General features: G+C 48.2%; 1 protein-coding gene across 2 annotated transcripts in view; it reads right to left on the bottom strand.

The window, feature by feature from the left end:
• sei (potassium voltage-gated channel seizure) overlaps positions 1-17,520 on the bottom strand; it is a 318,213-nt gene that overhangs the window by 296,025 nt on the left and 4,668 nt on the right. The gene's annotated exons all lie outside the window — the stretch shown is intronic.

Genomic DNA, 17,520 nt, shown 5'->3' with positions numbered 1-17,520 from the left:
TGAAAACTAAGAGCTCTTAGTGCCGGATAAAAGGACGCCGAACCGAATTGCGCGGCCCCGTCGGTAAGGCGGGGCTACTATGCTGAGCAGAAGGAAGCGCAGACACATCGCCGCCATGTGCGCGCAACGTGCAGCGTCGGAACCCGCAGTAGGACACACACACGCGCTGTACACTTGTCTCGCGAAATGCGCGCAGTGCTGCGGAAGCTGCGAGACGCGCCGACGTTGCAGTCACTAATGCGTGTTGTCCTAAAGATGGCGGCCGTTGCGTCTCCCCTCGCTTTCGAAAGGCAGCCTGCAGCACGGCAAAGCACGGTCTTCGGGATGGGTTTTCCTTGCTCTGGGGGAGCCGTAGGTGGGTGTTATGCTGAAGGGTGCGATGTGGACACCACCTCTCCACTGACTGTGGGGATCGCGCACATCTTGCAGACTGTACGTCGCATACTGATGGGCTTGATTATGCGCCTATGGACAGTATAAATACAGACTGTCTGTAGATAATCTATAGACAATAGTCCATAGTGTATATCGTATCCCTCTTTCGTTTTCGAGAGGGCACAAGCTCGGGCCGACCTCTCTGACTTTCGATTAATAAATTCTACTACTACGACTACATAGTTAATTCTGCACAGGTGTATCGACATTGTAGTCACACGTCTATCGGTATATAAGCCAAGGGTGACCAAAACTGCGGTTCGTGAGCCGAACGCAGCTTCTCTTGGCTCCACTTGCGGCTAGCGTCTTTTGTTCGCTCAAGCAGTCAGTTTCCACTCCGATCTAAATAATGCGCAATGTTGTGTTAGCTCTTGCCTAGCTACGTAGTTTTCGCGACCGTACTCATCGGCCGTTCTCGGAAAATAGACCAGCCTATAAAGTGTTCCTAAAAGCCAAGAGGCAGCACTTGACGCTAACGCTCTGAAGATTTTCCTCGGCCATGGGACAGTATACACACGGCGAGACCTTTCGTTAGCTATTTTGAATATGCGTTTGTCTGCCATTCTGTGAGGCGCGCCCCATTCTCTTACCGCGTATTGGCTGACGCCAGCCACAGCTTTCACCGATGCTGCACGGTATTAAAGAAACGTTGCACGCACGCGCACGGGTTTCAGTCTGCGCCGCGTCCGTCGACACCCGTGCAACGCGCACTCCGCCGATTGTTTGCGCGCCGCCGCCGCCGCCGTCGCAGGTGGTCGCGGCGGTAACAAATCGGCCCGCCCGTAGCGAGCTAGCTCGGGTCTCCCTCCCTTCTTTCCATTGTCCGCTTGACGTCGAATGACGTGTATCGCTTGGATGTCCCGAAATATATCTATGTATATATATATATATATATATATATATATATATATATATATATATATATATATATATACACACACACACACGGGGCGAATCGAGCTTTTGATGCCGGCGTCGGCGATACGCAGGACGATGCGGGGGATCGCAAGGCGCGTCGCGGAATTAAGTTGGAAACGTGTGTGTGGAAACCATTCAGATCCTGTCGGACAGCGCGTCGGAAACACGCCTGCTCTGCCAGTTGGAAACTTGTCGGATGCGGGTTGTTGGCACGACTAGTCGTGTGTACTGACTGCATCGGATCGGATGGCTTGCATACGAGCACACGCATTTCGCGCTTCTGGCGGAGACGTTGGAACCGCTCTGTTCCCGGAGCAGCTTGCTCAGAACTCGGGAGGTGTGGGCAGTGCGAGTCAGTGAAATCCGCCAGTTTCTCACGAGGCATGTATTTGTTCTAGCGAATTGACGGTGCGCGAATTACTTTTCGCTGTAGATGTGTCCTTCTTGTGTAGGTCTCCAATTATGCTGACTCATTTTTCGGCACGAGCCGTACATATTATAGCAACTCTTCTCAGCGCCAATTTATGCAAGGGAAGAAAGAAAAAGGTGCCTATGTTAAACGCAAATAGCAAAATCAAGGGATTGTGCTTGAGATTGCGACACATTAGAATGACTGATTTGAGCATTGGGGTGGGACTCATCGATTTTCGTTGGGCTTAAGTAAAAAAACATTATCTATCATGCTTGGTTAAAGCTTGGCCATGCGGCAGAGAGTTGTTCTAAAGCGCAGATGAAATTCACCTTCGTGACCAAATATACTAATAAAGCTTCGTCTTTTCTTGTTGTTTACTGTTGTTTACTCTTTGTCACCGTGTTTGAATCAACCCATTCGCGTTTGATTTGTATAATAGCGCGAATAGAATATAAAAGCACGGATATTCAGAAAGAGGTAGTAGGTTGCCGCGATTAGTTGTTCTATGTCTTGCAATTTTATTATTATTATTATTATTATTATTATTATTATTATTATTATTATTATTATTATTATTATTATTATTATTATTATTATTATTATTGCACCGTGCTATTTAGTTACCGTTCCGGCAACGTCCTGACGTTAGGGTACTTGTCCATGCGGGCATTGTAAAGGCGAGCCTCCGACCCAATTAGGAATTCGCTCCTGGACAAGCAAAGAACTAATGTTTATTTTTTCTTATATATTGTACGAAGATGTTGAATTGAATGGAATTCTAAAGTTTTACGTGGCAAAACCACGAATCACTACATCGTATTCCCGGTCAGTGCCCACGAGAGACTCGCACTCAAATACCTCGCCAGGCAGTTGAGTGAGTGAGTGAGTGAGTGAGTGAGTGAGTGAGTGAGTGAGTGAGTGAGTGAGTGAGTGAGTGAGTGAGTGAGTGAGTGAGTGAGTGAGTGAGTGAGTGAGTGAGTGAGTGAGTGAACTTTATTGGAGGTACGGCGAGGACGCGAACTCGTCGCGCACCCGGCTAGTCCCGCGTCGTGACCGGCAGGCCCGTGATCTCTACCTATGGAACAGCCAGAGACGTAACGAACAACGGCTGTATGAAGCTCTGACAGTGCGCATCTCCGTTCAAGCATATGAGAGCAGTAAATGTCCGTGCCTCGCTGCCTCGTTCTTCCTCTAAATGGCCCCGCATGTCATCGCCATGAACGGTGTCCTCCCGGCAGGGGTGGATTTGGCGACTTCCGTTGACCCCACTTATTTTCTATATACAGCTGCGTACTTTGGTTTCCTTGTTTGTTGTTGTTGTTGTTGTTGTTGTTGTTGTTGTTGTTGTTGTTGTTGTTGTTGTTGTTGTTGTTGTTGTTGTTGTTGTTGTTGTTGTTGTTGTTGTTGTTGTTGTTGTTGTTGTTGTTGTTGTTTCTCTTACACATAGCGAAATCACTATAAGCGCGACTGAGTTCACGATATGAAATAATATTCTCTTTCATGTCATGGTCACTAAATTTACAATTCACACAAGGATACGTCTCGGTCACGTAAACAATCTCACCTTTAGAACACCGGCGACGAGGGCACTGGTCTACCCATTATTCATTGCACCGTATACACCTCCGAGATCACTGTCATCAGGCTCTCAAAACCGATTCATTTCCAAACATGTTGTTCGATCTCTGATTTGGGCCTATAAGACGAAACCCAAAGAAATATACGCATACACAGCTGACGAGCCGTACACAGTAGGATTAATGGGCTAACAGCTGAACTTTATTATCGGTCGTGTATGCGTCCGTTTAGCTGTTTTTCGTCTTTGTCGATCGTGTAACGCACTCACCTCCAGCACTTAGCCTTGTGGGCATGTGCCATGTGCCCTGCCAACCAACGTTGCTCGCAACACTCAATTTAACTTCACGTCCTTCCTTTAGAGCTATTAACTCCAAATATAAGCGTGATAGAAACGTTCTCACATCAGTGTTCATGCGAAAGAGAGAGAGAGAGAGTAAAAGAAGGATAAGTGAAATACGACAGCATACTACAGCCGATGGGCGCAACCGATCTCATTTGAGCGATATTAACCGACGTTTTGAGAGACCTTGCCTGGAATGCCAAGCTTCATACAGGCTACTCTCCTTCCTCATTGAAGGGATGGACGAGCTAAATCAAGTTGGTCGAGCGCGAAATAGGAACGCACAAAATCTAAACATTTTACGGCGTACACTTCACTTTCGATATAAACGACCTGCTCGTCCTGTTCGTCAACGCTATTTTCGTGTTGCAGTCGAGTTATCGCAGCTTCACGTTAAGCTACTTTCGCATGACGGACGCACTTGAAGCACATCTGTTGTTCATCTGCATATCTTTCGAGGACAGCGAACATTTTTTTCATTGACTAAGACTCGCTAAGGCCACGCGCTCGCAAGAGATAACAAGTCAAGGAAGCTTTAAATGCATGGTGTATATGAGACATGCATAATGCTGGCATGGCTTGTTATCTTTTGATATGAAGATAGTGGTCGGGGCGTGGCGCGAGCGGGCTGCAGTGATCGAAGTAAGGCTCGCTGGCCTCGTAAGGTATCGCATGTAGCGGCAAAGACTTGTATACCTGAACGTCCACGTTGTGAAGAAAGCAGAGTTGGTGGATGTGACAGTTTTGCTGCAACACGATACCTCAATACCCACAGAGCAGGCCGGTCCGTAGAATAATCCGCTGATTAGGTAAAATTCATAAGAACAAACTTTCGGGTTAGTTGTTTTGACAACCGTACCACAATGCTTGAGAGAGTGCACAGAAAGGAGAGACATAGACATATGTCTACCCTTCTGTGTTCCCCCTTAAGCGTTCCGATATATGTATTTCTGTCCATTCTTATGTGTACGTCGCTTATAAGCGCTGTGGTATAGCTATGTTTAGGTAATTCAGCTACTGGTTCGCGCACGTGACCTGCATGGATGCGTGCATACTGTGCCCAGAGACACCTGCAGTGAACATATCCAAATGTGCACAGGGCCACCCACTCCTACGGCAAATATATAATTAATATTCAAACACTCATAGATGCCTTTAAGAATGAAAACCTACACATTATTCCTTAAAAAATATCTGCATTAGGCATCATATTTGTCACACCTTCTTTCACAGACTAGCAAAAAATTTTAATCTTGTATCGGATGGAATACCTTCGTGAGAGCTAATTACTTTGCACAAACAAAATGTGCAGAGCTCACTGCGTCGTTGCATCATCGTCCATTTCCCTTATCTGGTTCGCATATTTTTCTGTGTGACGGTAATAATTAAGCACCTATAACCTCATTTAATTATATTATGCCGCATCGTCAGAGCGTTGTCCCTCGTTTAATTGGCTAGACAGCCAGCTACCATTTAATACACTTCTACGAAGTTATTTGTTCAACCCTCCGACTACCGCCGATTGGCTATTGCAAACAGCCTACGATGTCTTCTCCCTCCCAGATGTTAACATATAGATTATGTTGTGTTCTTATTACTCTTAGTTAAGTTCAGCATACTTTTTGACATAGATTCAAATGAAAATCATGAATGACTTTGCAAGACTGATGTCAAAGCACAAGTGACTGGCATGCGATCTAAGAGGTAACAACGCGTAATATACGATAACGCTTAACCTTCGACTTGGAATGTCCGCTTAAACTCACACTTCGCAAAACCTTGTAATTTCTATTATCTTCTGTGGCTGCGCACAAGTGGAGAGAGAGAGAAACGAAGAGAGAAAGGTGGGGAGTGAGGTTAACGTAATCTGCACAGCATAGGGGATCGACGGTGTGCCGAAAGTTAATGTGTCAGGCACGTGGCTGTTACTTCTTTGAAAGTATCTTGTTTTTTGTCAGACGTCTTCTCATTGCGTTAGCGATGACACGAGCAAGAAAGAAAGCTGCCAGCACAAAGGCACCGCGATCCAGTAAGCTATCGCGCCGCAGGGAGTAGAGGAGTGTATCAACGTTGGGCCCCCACGGCGCTGGCCCCTTTTCTTTCATTCCCCCATGGGGCAGACTCGGGTAAGCGCGCGACGAAAGTCTGCGTAACGCTTATTTTTATGCCGGCATCGATCGCGAGTGCGCGGCATCGCTGACGAGCACGCCACCGCCAGCAACCGCGGACAAGCCAAGGCAACGGCAAAACGAGCCGCGGCGTCATCCTCCTCCCTCTCTTTTTTGTTGTGCGCACCCACCACGCGACAGCTTGTTTTTGCGACCGCGAGCCAACCGTGCACTGACGCTGTCGCGAGCGATGCAATGCGGCTAAGTCTCAAATAACGGTCAACGGGCACTCGGCGCCACTTGGTAATGTACTCGGGAAATTGCCAGACAGAGATGCCGCCGCTGCCAGGCCTTGTGGAAATGGACGGCGCACGAAGGTCGTTCAGTCGCCTGATTGATTTGCGTAACCATCACTCGAGCGCGTCCTGCACAATTCCCCGCTGGCGCGACGTAGATGGGCGCTGGTTCGCTTCGCGTGCTTCCGTCTGTATCAGACGTGCACGCGTTTGTTTCGTATTCCTCGTGGTCCCCGCAAAGTCCAAAGCGTTGCGCTTCGTCGCGTACGACTCACGGCTGATTACAAATGACGGGGCCTATCGCTGGGTTCAACTCGCTACTCGCACTATAGTCCGTATAAGTTGCAAAGAAAGAAAATGTGCTAAATTTTTATTCGAAGATTTTTATTGTACTTACGAGCGTACCACATTGTAAGATGCAACGCCTCTTGATTTATGACATGAATGGACGAAACCAGTTCCTTGCTATATGTTTCTTCTTTAAACGTAGTTCTATTTCATACGCCTCAATTGTCACCGTCATGGCTGACAGATCGTTTTACCATCGCATTCACTTACGCATATTTCTTGGAAGCACATGATTTACTTTTATTTTCCGAGGCTAAAACTTGGGCGGTAGATTTATCACACTCTGCATTAAGCTCTGCCACCAGGTACTCTTTTTTTTAAGCTAAACACACGAACCTTTGTTGCATTCCGCTTCTAATTTGACTTTTGGAAATCGGCTGCCGTAAGCGGGAATCGAAGCCGAGACCTCGTTCAGCAGCTTAAGGCCACAGCCACTGAAACAGCATGGCTGGTGACAACAGACAACCACGACCGGCACACTAAATTGCATGAAGCAGACACAAACGTGTCCTAGCAACATCTCCTATACGCGTCAAGCCGTTTCAGTGCACGTGTCGTGCCTGCCATTCCTGAATATCAAGTCGAGCAGTTCGGGAGAGAACGCGAGAACAAATGAAAAGAAAGAGCGCACTCGGGGTCTGCTCCATCGCACGGTCTTGGAAATGCGATTCAGCGAGAGGCATTACGTGAACTGGGGCAGCGCGTCGCGCACGTAACCAAATTACTCGCGTCTCGCCGATCGTATACGGGCGCTCGCTAAATTATGGAAATGTGCTTTTCCTCGCTCTTTCCCAAAATCATGCATGTAGCACAGTGAGCCAATTAATGTCATCTGGATGGGTGCAGTGTCATCGATTCTCTTCTCCACGGCGCCAGTCCTTTCTTTTCTTCCGGGCACGTTAGTCGTAACCACTTTCTATTTCTTTCAAGAGTTGCCGACAAACACGAAGACCACAACACGGCGACGTCAGGCTGCTAGCCGCTGGCGACGTCAGGCTGCTAGCCGTTAATGTCGCCATTATTGCTACTAACTGTCGTTTTGGCGCGGTGGCTGATTCACTCTACTGCCGAGTTTACTGGTTGCCGCATTTCTATAGAAACACAACTCGAAGATGTTCGTGTACTCAGGTTTAGATGCAGATTAAATAATTGTCATGATGTGCAATTATACTGTGCTCGTCGACCAGTCGAAGGAGACGATGACGACGGCGACACGGAATGTTATGTAGTCAAAAGGCAGTCAAGGTGGTCAAAACCAGTCAGAGTGCTTCAAGCGCGGCCTCTCTGATAGCCCAAGTGTTGTCTTACGGCGTTTAAGCGATTGGATTATATAGCAACCTAGAATGTGGTCCAACAGTGCGAACTTTTCAAGACGAATATGTCCCTACTGAAGCTCAACGTCACTGACCACCACTAGGCTGGAGAAATGGCGCCGCGGCGTCTCTTCATAACCGAGGTTCTAGGGAACGATATTTCAGTTCTCTATAGCATGCCTGCCGCGAAATCACACACACACACACACACACACACACACACACACACACACACACACACACACACACACACACACACACACACACACACACACACACACACACACACACACACACACACACACACACACACACACACACACACACACACACACACACACACACACACACACACACACACACACACACACACACACACACACACACACACACACACACACACACACACACACACACACACACACACACACACACACACACACACACACACACACACACACACACACACACACACACACACACACACACACACACACACACACACACACACACACACACACACACACACACACACACACACACACACACACACACACACACACACACACACACACACACACACACACACACACACACACACACACACACACACACACACACACACACACACACACACACACACACACACACACACACACACACACACACACACACACACACACACACACACACACACACACACACACACACACACACACACACACACACACACACACACACACACACACACACACACACACACACACACACACACACACACACACACACACACACACACACACACACACACACACACACACACACAATCACGAAGTACGGAGTTCGATACTGCTGAATGTAGCGTGGGGTATGATTTCTGATTTTTTTTCTTAGGTGAAGCACTTTTCTCTCTTTTCTTCTTTTTTTCTTTTTTTCTTTTTTGTGCCGCCCGTCTGACGAAACGCGGCACCTTTCTGTGTGCATTGAATGCGTTAAGTGCTTCATATACATGATAGGGTGCGTGATTTGCGTCTCGCGTTCTTTTAATTGGAGATGTCCATACAGGCATTTGAGCTTCTGTTGTCACTTGCGTGACTACAAAACTTGTTCCATCTCACACACACAAAAAAAATATGTTCGTGGCGAAGTCAATGCTCTTTTTTTTTTTGTTTCAGACCTCCATTTTCACGCACTTCTTTTTCGTAAATATCAAGCTTAATTACGCGCGAAGCTCCCCATGCTGCAACGGCACGGCATGATTTCCATCGGGCACCGCAAGTGCACGCTGCTGGCGTTGCCACGACACGTTGCTGAAAGCTGGGCAGCGCCATTTGTATGAGCTACATGCGCATGCGCAGTGGCACGCTATCTTTAAGCGCGGCTATGTGCTCCAGCGACGGGTATGCTCTCGGGCTGTAATTTTCTGCACAGACAAACCGGGGATACGAGGCCCAGAGCTGTTATTCACTAATGCTTTCTGGTCACGCAAGCATTAGCTTGTACGGGACAGTGCTTGAGGCCATGTCCGCTTCTTCCCGGGCAGCCGACGAATTGTGGATATACTCGGTGCACCATCGCATTGTGACTAAGTCTTGTGTATGCACATCGCTCGTTGCTCTCAGCGCCATTACAAGTCCCTCAAGTCAGTAGAATGCTTCTTTCAGCCCAATGAAGCCAGTCTTACCGGGAGAAATACTCAGAAAAGGTTCATGCAAGGACAATCCTTAGAAAAATCATTATAGAGTTGATGTCGGGTTTCTGTTGACTTTCTGTTGCCTCCAATATAGTACGTATTGAGATACAACTAAGAGCATGCATTATTTCTGTGTGGACGTAGACACATGCCTAAGCCAATCTTTCAAGGAATGAACCACCGCAAGTGTGACGCGAACGCAAGGAAGAAATAACGGCAGAGTGACAAACAGCTAATTAATTACTCTAGTGGAATTCTACAGTGGCAATTGGAAGCGTACATAAAGCGCACTTTCTTATGGAATGACAGCCAGGTTTATTTATTTTTTTTTTTACTAGCACGTATCACCTGTACCACCATGTTCTTTATTCGCTGCACTCACGCGATGGTGCGGTCTGTTTCGCAGCACCCGTTCAACTTGCTCACGAGCTTATCTGACTCGCACGGCGAGCCTATACACTATAGATCGCACATACTGCGCTCCCTCACTCGCCAAGCGAGAAGTCGTAACTAACCCACCACACGCTATCTGACCGGCGGCCAAGACAGTTCCCGCTCGCGCAACCGGCACTCTGGCACGAGGACGCAAAACTTCTGCAGCGATGGGTTAACGATTTCGCGTGTTTTCTTGCCGCGTTGCCAATGACGTATGCGCGCACCACACGCCGACGTCGCATACGCTGTGTGCATCCTACGACACGCACAAACACGTGAGGAATGGGGGAAAGAAAGGCAGGTCGTTCGATCTGTTCGATTGCGCGGACCATGAGCCCGCGCTTGGAAAGTGCACAGGGCCAACCCCGAAACGGGTCGTGCGTCGTGCCACGCCGCCCATCGCCGGCGCGTGTGGCCCGAGACGCCAAGCGCCGCCGCCAATCGATGCACTGGCCCGCCAGCCATGCATAGTATAGCCCGGGCGGCAGCGGGACGCGTCTACCGGCCGCTGCACAGATGCCAGCTAAACGCGTCGACCGCCGTCCGGCTCTATAAGCTATAGCCGTTCCTCGACGCGAGCACACACAAAGGACGGCCAAAACTCTCGTGCCATTCTCCTCGACCCAGCGCTCGACTTGCAGATGAGGCACGCGCGAGCGCCAGCGCGCGTCTCATATGGTCGGAACGCAAATGACTTCGCTAAACTGATGCCGTGCTGCCGCGGCTCTATATATCTGTTTCCGTTTCAGCGGGGTGGCAAAAAGGGAGTGAGTTCGAGAATCGATCTCGCCCCCGCGCGTGCAGCGAGCCGAGGAAAACTGACCGCCTTCTTGGTTCGTTAAGAGGGGCGCAGATTTTTTAAAGAAAACGGCGGCAGTTAAGACGGTCCGCGGAGAGCTTCCGCGCTGACTTCGAGGCGTAATCACGCCCGTGGGCTTCGCCGAGCGCGTCCGCGCGTTCGGGGCGAACTGCGGGGCCGAGCTGCAGGCCAACGAGCTTTTGGGATTGGCTTCGCTGTGAAAGCAGCACACCTTGCAGTCCGAAAAAAAAAGCTGCTTCAACTTCCGTATTGGGGGCGAGCTATAGGTGCGATGGAAACTGTCGGTAGCTTGCCCTCATCTCCTACGAGGTTCTAAATTATTCTCGCTAAAGCAAGCGCATTGCCGCTACCTTGCATTTACGGTGCATGAGAATGCAAGAACGTATACGTCGCGGTGTGGCCACTAATGAAATTTCACATTATGCATTTCTCCTGCGTCCCGACTATACACTGTAGGGCTCCCTCCAGAGGCAGTCGCTTCGAGATAGCGCTCCGCTCCAATATTTGCCGTTTCTCAGGCCAATAAGTACGGCCAGAGAATTCCTTGCGCCAGCAATGGCAGCTCACGGTGGGTTTCACCTTAAGGAAGCCCTCCTTATTACGTCCATCAACAATGTGGAGAGGTCTGCAAGCGAATCTACGAGGCTCGCGCAATAGTGCCATGGCAGCGTTGCAGCGCACATCCGGTGCTCTTGACACCCTCGATATCATAGCCCGCCGGTGTTGTTAGGCTTTTCCTTTTTCTTTCGCGTCTGTTCTTAGTGTAATATTTTTTTTCTACTATAATATATACTTTTACACCTATTTTCCAAGTAGACAGGGTTGCAAAGCTCATAAACCACTTGTGAGGTTGATTTCAAAATTTAATTAAATTCTGTGGTTTTACGTGCCAAAACCGCGACCGTATTATGAGGAACGCCGCGGTAGCCGCGGAACTCCAGGTTAGTTTTGACCACCTGTGTCCGTGTGTGTGTTTTTTTCAACGTGCACACAATGCATGGTACATGGGCGTTCTTTCATTTCGCCCCCACCGATTTGCTCAAGCCGCGGCCGGATATCGAACCTGCAACTTCGTGCCTAGCAGCGCAACGCCATAGTCGCTAAGCCGCGACGTTGATTTCAGCCACGACCGTGCTTTCACAGAGGAGGAGATCTTGGGTCCATGGCCTCGTGCGTCTGCTATGTGCTGGGCCACAAAGGCGCTGGTGCGTTTCAAAGAAATGCGCCAGCCTGTATGACCACCAGTGCCCGACTCAGTGGTGCACGCTTGTGTGCGCAACAGTGGAAACTGTGACCTTCTTTCTTCCTTCCCCTCTTTCAATCCCCTTTCTCGCTTCCCCAGTGCAGGGTTTCTCGCTTCCCCGGGCTCAGCCTGGTTAACCTCCTTACCGTTCCTTTATGACTTATATCTATCTATCTATCTATCTATCTATCTATCTATCTATCTATCTATCTATCTATCTATCTATCTATCTATCTATCTATCTATCTATCTATCTATCTATCTATCTATCTATCTATCTATCTATCTATCTATCTATCTATCTATCTATCTATCTATCTATCTATCTATCTATCTATCTATCTATCTATCTATCTATCTATCTATCTATCTATCTATCTATCTATCTATCTATCTATCTCAGCCACTCGCAGTTGAAGATGCCACCGACAAATGACAATGCTGAGCACGGCAGCATACATCAAGATACTGGGGTGATTGGTCTTTGTAACGATGAGTAGTCGTTAAGCGTCGACCAAGGAGACTTTTGGCAAGCTCTCGCAAAATCGGGCAAGTTCACCTAACCACTCTTCGCGTTTGGCGAGGTTTTGTGAGATCTGTTCAGCCGACGCACATCAACTGAGGAATTGCTAGCACCATATGATGCTCGAATAAGGTACTGCTGACGGCGATCGCGTGGCAAACGCAAATAGACCTAGTGGTGTCCAGGCAGGAGAGCAGTGAGGAATCCTTCGAGATTTGTATAACACGCCAAAAACGACGTACCGTGTAGGATACTGTATTACGAGTTCCGCATGGCAACTTTCATTCCGAATGCACAATGCAATAACGCCACCTCATCCCTCCCTCTACACGAACCTTCATTTTTAATTGCGACTACTCTCCAAATAAATCGACCTCATGGCTGCACACGTCACGTAAATCACAGACTGGGTTCTCTGACGTTTCTTGTGGAACGGCGGTGTCTCCTTTAGTCTAACCGGCAGCCCCTCGCACCCGACAAAAAGTAGAGTACAGAGAGAGGTTCTTTTGTGCGTGACATTTTCTCGAGCCGAAGGAGTGGCCCGCAGGACACGGCGCTCAAAGTCGATCGACTTTTCGGAATCCAATAATACTTGCACTATACCTGCTACTTTTCTGATATTGGGCGGTTTTTCACATTCCTTTCAAGCACGGCTTATATTGTAATATGTTACTGAGACGCGAAGCCAGCTAAAAGGCACGATCGCTTTACAAGTCAGTTCTCAACATTGAGTGGTATGTTATGAACGCGACAAACAATTTCCCTTTTTTTAACATCCCGGTTAGGTGCCACAAGCCTGATCTCCCGTACTTGGGAAACGGGTCCATTCCCTCACGTTTGATATGGTTAGAAATGCTTTTTGTTCGCATAACCAGAGATATGAAAATCCAACAATGTGTACTGCGTTGTCGTGTCTGTGCTTCATCCTACATTTTCATAACATTTTGCCGTATTCGAAACACACATCATGGTAACTTTTTGTCGGCTGTTACGACACAACGGCTTACGTCACAGTCATATACACTTTCTCGAAGAGTGATGGCACGAATATAACTAAAGCACCTCCATGCATTTCCGAAGTTGTATGACTTCATATATTCAGTATGAATAATTTACGTAATCGTTTGGAAGTCAACCTTGAACAGGAGTTATACCAATGTTTAAATAATGTAAGAGAGCTCTCAGGAAGTTATGAGAAAAGCCAACGAACTTTTCCTCCCACCACGTTACCCAGAAACATCGCCAGCACGGTCCTTCTGGTAGAGGACTAAAAGAAAAAAAAAACAGCTTCTGCTTCTTTTTCTTTTCTTTTTATTTTAACATAGCAAAGCCCGAGCCAAAATCTTGAGAACGCCAGCTTCCCCTCTCAAACTGCGCCTTTAAAAAAATTTACCGCGTGAATAGCTTTCATTTCGATATGTGCGTTTCTCGGCTCCGAAATTTACCGCTCCCCAGTGCCTCGTGTGCTGCATCTCGCGGCAGCCGGTCGACGTGTGCACGGTATACGTGAGCTTCCTTCCATCCTTACCCGCCAGTTTCTACCAACCCTCGGGCACAGACACCGCCGGCTCGCCATGCGGGACCCGTAGCGCAAGCTTGCAGCAGTCAGCGATGAACGTACACAAGGAGCATTGTATACAGGTAGGTACCCGGCGACGACATACATGCTAGGAATACACATCTGTGGCACATCGCCCGCATCATAAGTAATCAGACATTATGAGCAAAGGAGACAGTCAACGGGTTTTTTTTTTTATTATTGCCGTTTTCTTATGGTCTAAAGCCCTTTCTGTAGCTGCGAGTTTTCATAATACCGAGAGTTTGCCGATTCTCAGCAAATAATCACAGCGCGGGCTTGCTTTTTTCTTTCCTCTTTTTTTTTCGAGCGCAGAAAGAGACACTGGCACGTCGACATATGTGCGATATTGATCAACACAGCAAGCGCAGCGTAGTGTCAGCCCTTATTTTCCCCGTCCTCGCCTGGAGAAGCCATCGACGCTTTCCCACACACTGAGCCAATTTGCTACGATCGACCCGCTCGCCCAAAAAGTCAGAGACAATGCAACCACGTGCTCAACACTGGCGATTCTTGATAAACCGAATTACTCTCTATTTGGCTACGGCGAAGCGCATTACGCTAGTGCTGTAGAAATTACGCCGTACCAGCCGCTGAGAGCCGTTCACGAGCACGTACATGCGCCGGTGACAGTGGACAATGCGCCCTCAGTTGCATTCGTTTCCAGCGTTAAATTGCTTCCACACTCGTTAGTCCCCGCCTCTGTGAATCAGCACTGTGACCCACTCGAACATATCCCCGGGCCAGCGATTAGCGACGGCGTCCAAGCATTCGTTTGTTCAGCGTCCGTTTGTTCCGCGCCTGACTGTGCTGCTCACACAGAAATGAGCTATAGTGCGCCAGCAACAACCTGCCTTGCTGTTCACGCGTGCAAATTCTCCGGCAGGGCGCTGGGACGTCATTCAACGTTTCGTCGGAATCATCGTCAGGCTGTTTTACGTCCACATGCAGGACGCAGGCCTCTCCTAACGTTCTCCAATCGCGCATCTGCCTCGTGTCAGTCTCTAAAATCTCTAAATGTATCAAAAAGTTCCAAAGGCTACACCAAAGGTGGAGAAGTCGCAAATCACATATGCGACGCTTTTTTTTTTTCTTAGAGTGCATGTACTCTACCAGGGGTAGTGTACGCGTACTCTGCCACTTCCAGATAGACTAGCCGTGGAGGAGGAGGAGGAAACAAACTTTATTGCTCTAGAAAGAGTAATTCAGCGGTCGGGCCGGATGTCTTCATCTTCTATTGGTTGATGACGATCTCCGGCCTGCATGGTGGAGTAACTTAGCTCCGCCGAGCAGGAAGGGAGTAGGTCTATTGCATCTGGTTAGAGTAACTGCTGTAAAGCTGTTGCAGCTGGTTAGAGTAACTGCAGTAGTCTCGATTTTACTCAATTGCAGCTAGTTGGGACAGCTCGGCCAACGCTACTTGTAACAGAATAATAACTGAAAATTTGTTGCAGAAATTACTAGAGCAGGAACATCCAACTTTGAAGGATTGTAGTTATGCCTACGTAGATGGCAGCGCAGCCAACCCATCCTGCAAATTTCTTAATCTCTTTAGTGCGAATCTGTCTTACTCAACTGCGCTTCCCTATTCTCGTAACAAATCATGTTACTCTCTAATAAGCCATCAGTCACTGGCTTTACGCAATTGTAATGCCTGGCCAACTTCACTTCCGTCTCTTCGAACGTCTCTTCGAGTGCCGTGGCTGTGGCTGTGGCGTTACGCGCGTAAAAACTAGGTCAGATTCAGTTGCCAGCGACGGCGTCCGCATTTTGATGGAGCGAAGTGCAAAAAAAAAAAAACGCTCGTCCACTTAGATTTAGGTGCACGTTAAGAAAAACCGCAGGTGGTCAAACTTAATCCTTAGTCCCCCAAAATGGGCGTGCCTCACAATCAGATTGTAGATGTGGCACGTAAAATGAGGGGGGGGGGGGAAGCAGAATTCATTAACACTTATTTACATCAGAGCAAACAAACTATAAACGCGCAATCCCACTAGCTGGGAACAGTGATATATGTCCCGATGTCTGTGATTGATGTCTGTGAAAAAAGCAATAGAAAGAAGAAGAAAAAGAAATATGCCGTAGTTCGCGTGAAGTTATGCCGTAGTTCGCGTGAAGTGCGTTGGTAGTCCGTTCCCTAGCGCATCAAGAATGCGCGCCCGCAGCCCCGTATCCGGAACATCCCTCTTGCCGTAAAACAAATGTTTCATATCCACCGCCATGAGCGTCAGGGCTAATCTGGAGCACACTCGCAAACACCCGAGAACGTTGAAGGGAGACCGGCCACCGGGGTAGCTCAACGGTATGGAGCACATCACGCGTTACGCGGGAGATGCGGGCTCGGATCCAACCTGTGGCAAGTTGTTTTTCTTTTTTTTTCGTCCAGTCTCTCCTAAAAAAATGTTTTAGTTGAATTTTGGGGTTATCCGCCAGTTTCACTTACCTTTGCCACATTAATGTGTTTCATTTTCGTTAAGTAGGCAATTTCCCCTACGCTTTTGTTGTCATTTTAACAATGATCGAATTTGTCTTGATTAACCGTAAATTGCAGAGGTGCTCGACTCCACCAAGCCCTGTAATTCTACTTTTCGGGCCATTCGCATAGGGGGCATTCTACGAAAGCGCTGCCGCTGCCCCTCTGGTCTCGGACTTCTTAATGCGCGGTGCATCACCCGAAGGCGCAGCGCATGCATCATCATAATCATCACCATCACTTGCTGCCGACAGTGGGTACATAAACGTCACGCGCCTGGCGCGCCACTGCGCTTCCGAGCGGAATCCACGGAAAGGTTGTCGCTCACTGAATTCTTCGGAAAACTTGTCGATGGTGATGCAGCTAGTACCTTCTATACATAACGGCTAAACAAAATAAAGCAGAGCACGTATTTCTTTTCTTCTGCGCTAGTGCATATTCGTGACAGGTACCTGTGTTTACCTAGATCTCGGACGGCGAGTTTCGGAGGCCACAAAATGTATATAACCGGATGCGTACATAGCACTAGTAGCCGTAGCAGTACCATATCAAACGTCCAACTAATAATGCGTAGCACAGTTCTTCCTTCTTTTTTTCTTCTTCTGCTTCTTTTTAATGCGCATTCCATTTTAACTCGATAGTACAACATTGTTAAACTGAAACACCGCGCTGGGATGAGAGCGCACGCGCCACGGACCTCGCGGTTTCAAGACACCTGCTGAAACGATTGAGGCGCCCGCACTCGAGTAGCACCACAGTCTATAGAGGAGGCTGAGTACTGTAATGGGTTGGGGGAACTTAAAATGCCAAGCGGTGTTGAACGACGACAACGTTTGTAAAAAAAAAAAAAAAAAAAAAGCCCCTGTGCCGCAGCAGCTGCTTCGCTCCTGCTGGCGGTGGTTCTCGCCGAGCCTCCGCCGTTTATGAGCTGCGAAAGCATCTGTTCGCTTCAGTAGAAGAGATGGCTCGTAAGTGAAGGCGCGCTGAATCACGTTCTCAACACGTAGGC

Source organism: Dermacentor variabilis, chromosome 2 (genome assembly GCF_050947875.1).
Source record: "Dermacentor variabilis isolate Ectoservices chromosome 2, ASM5094787v1, whole genome shotgun sequence".
Classification (NCBI taxonomy): domain Eukaryota; kingdom Metazoa; phylum Arthropoda; class Arachnida; order Ixodida; family Ixodidae; genus Dermacentor; species Dermacentor variabilis.
The sequence above is the reverse complement of the archived record's forward strand: the minus strand, read 5'-3'. Positions and strand labels throughout refer to the sequence as shown.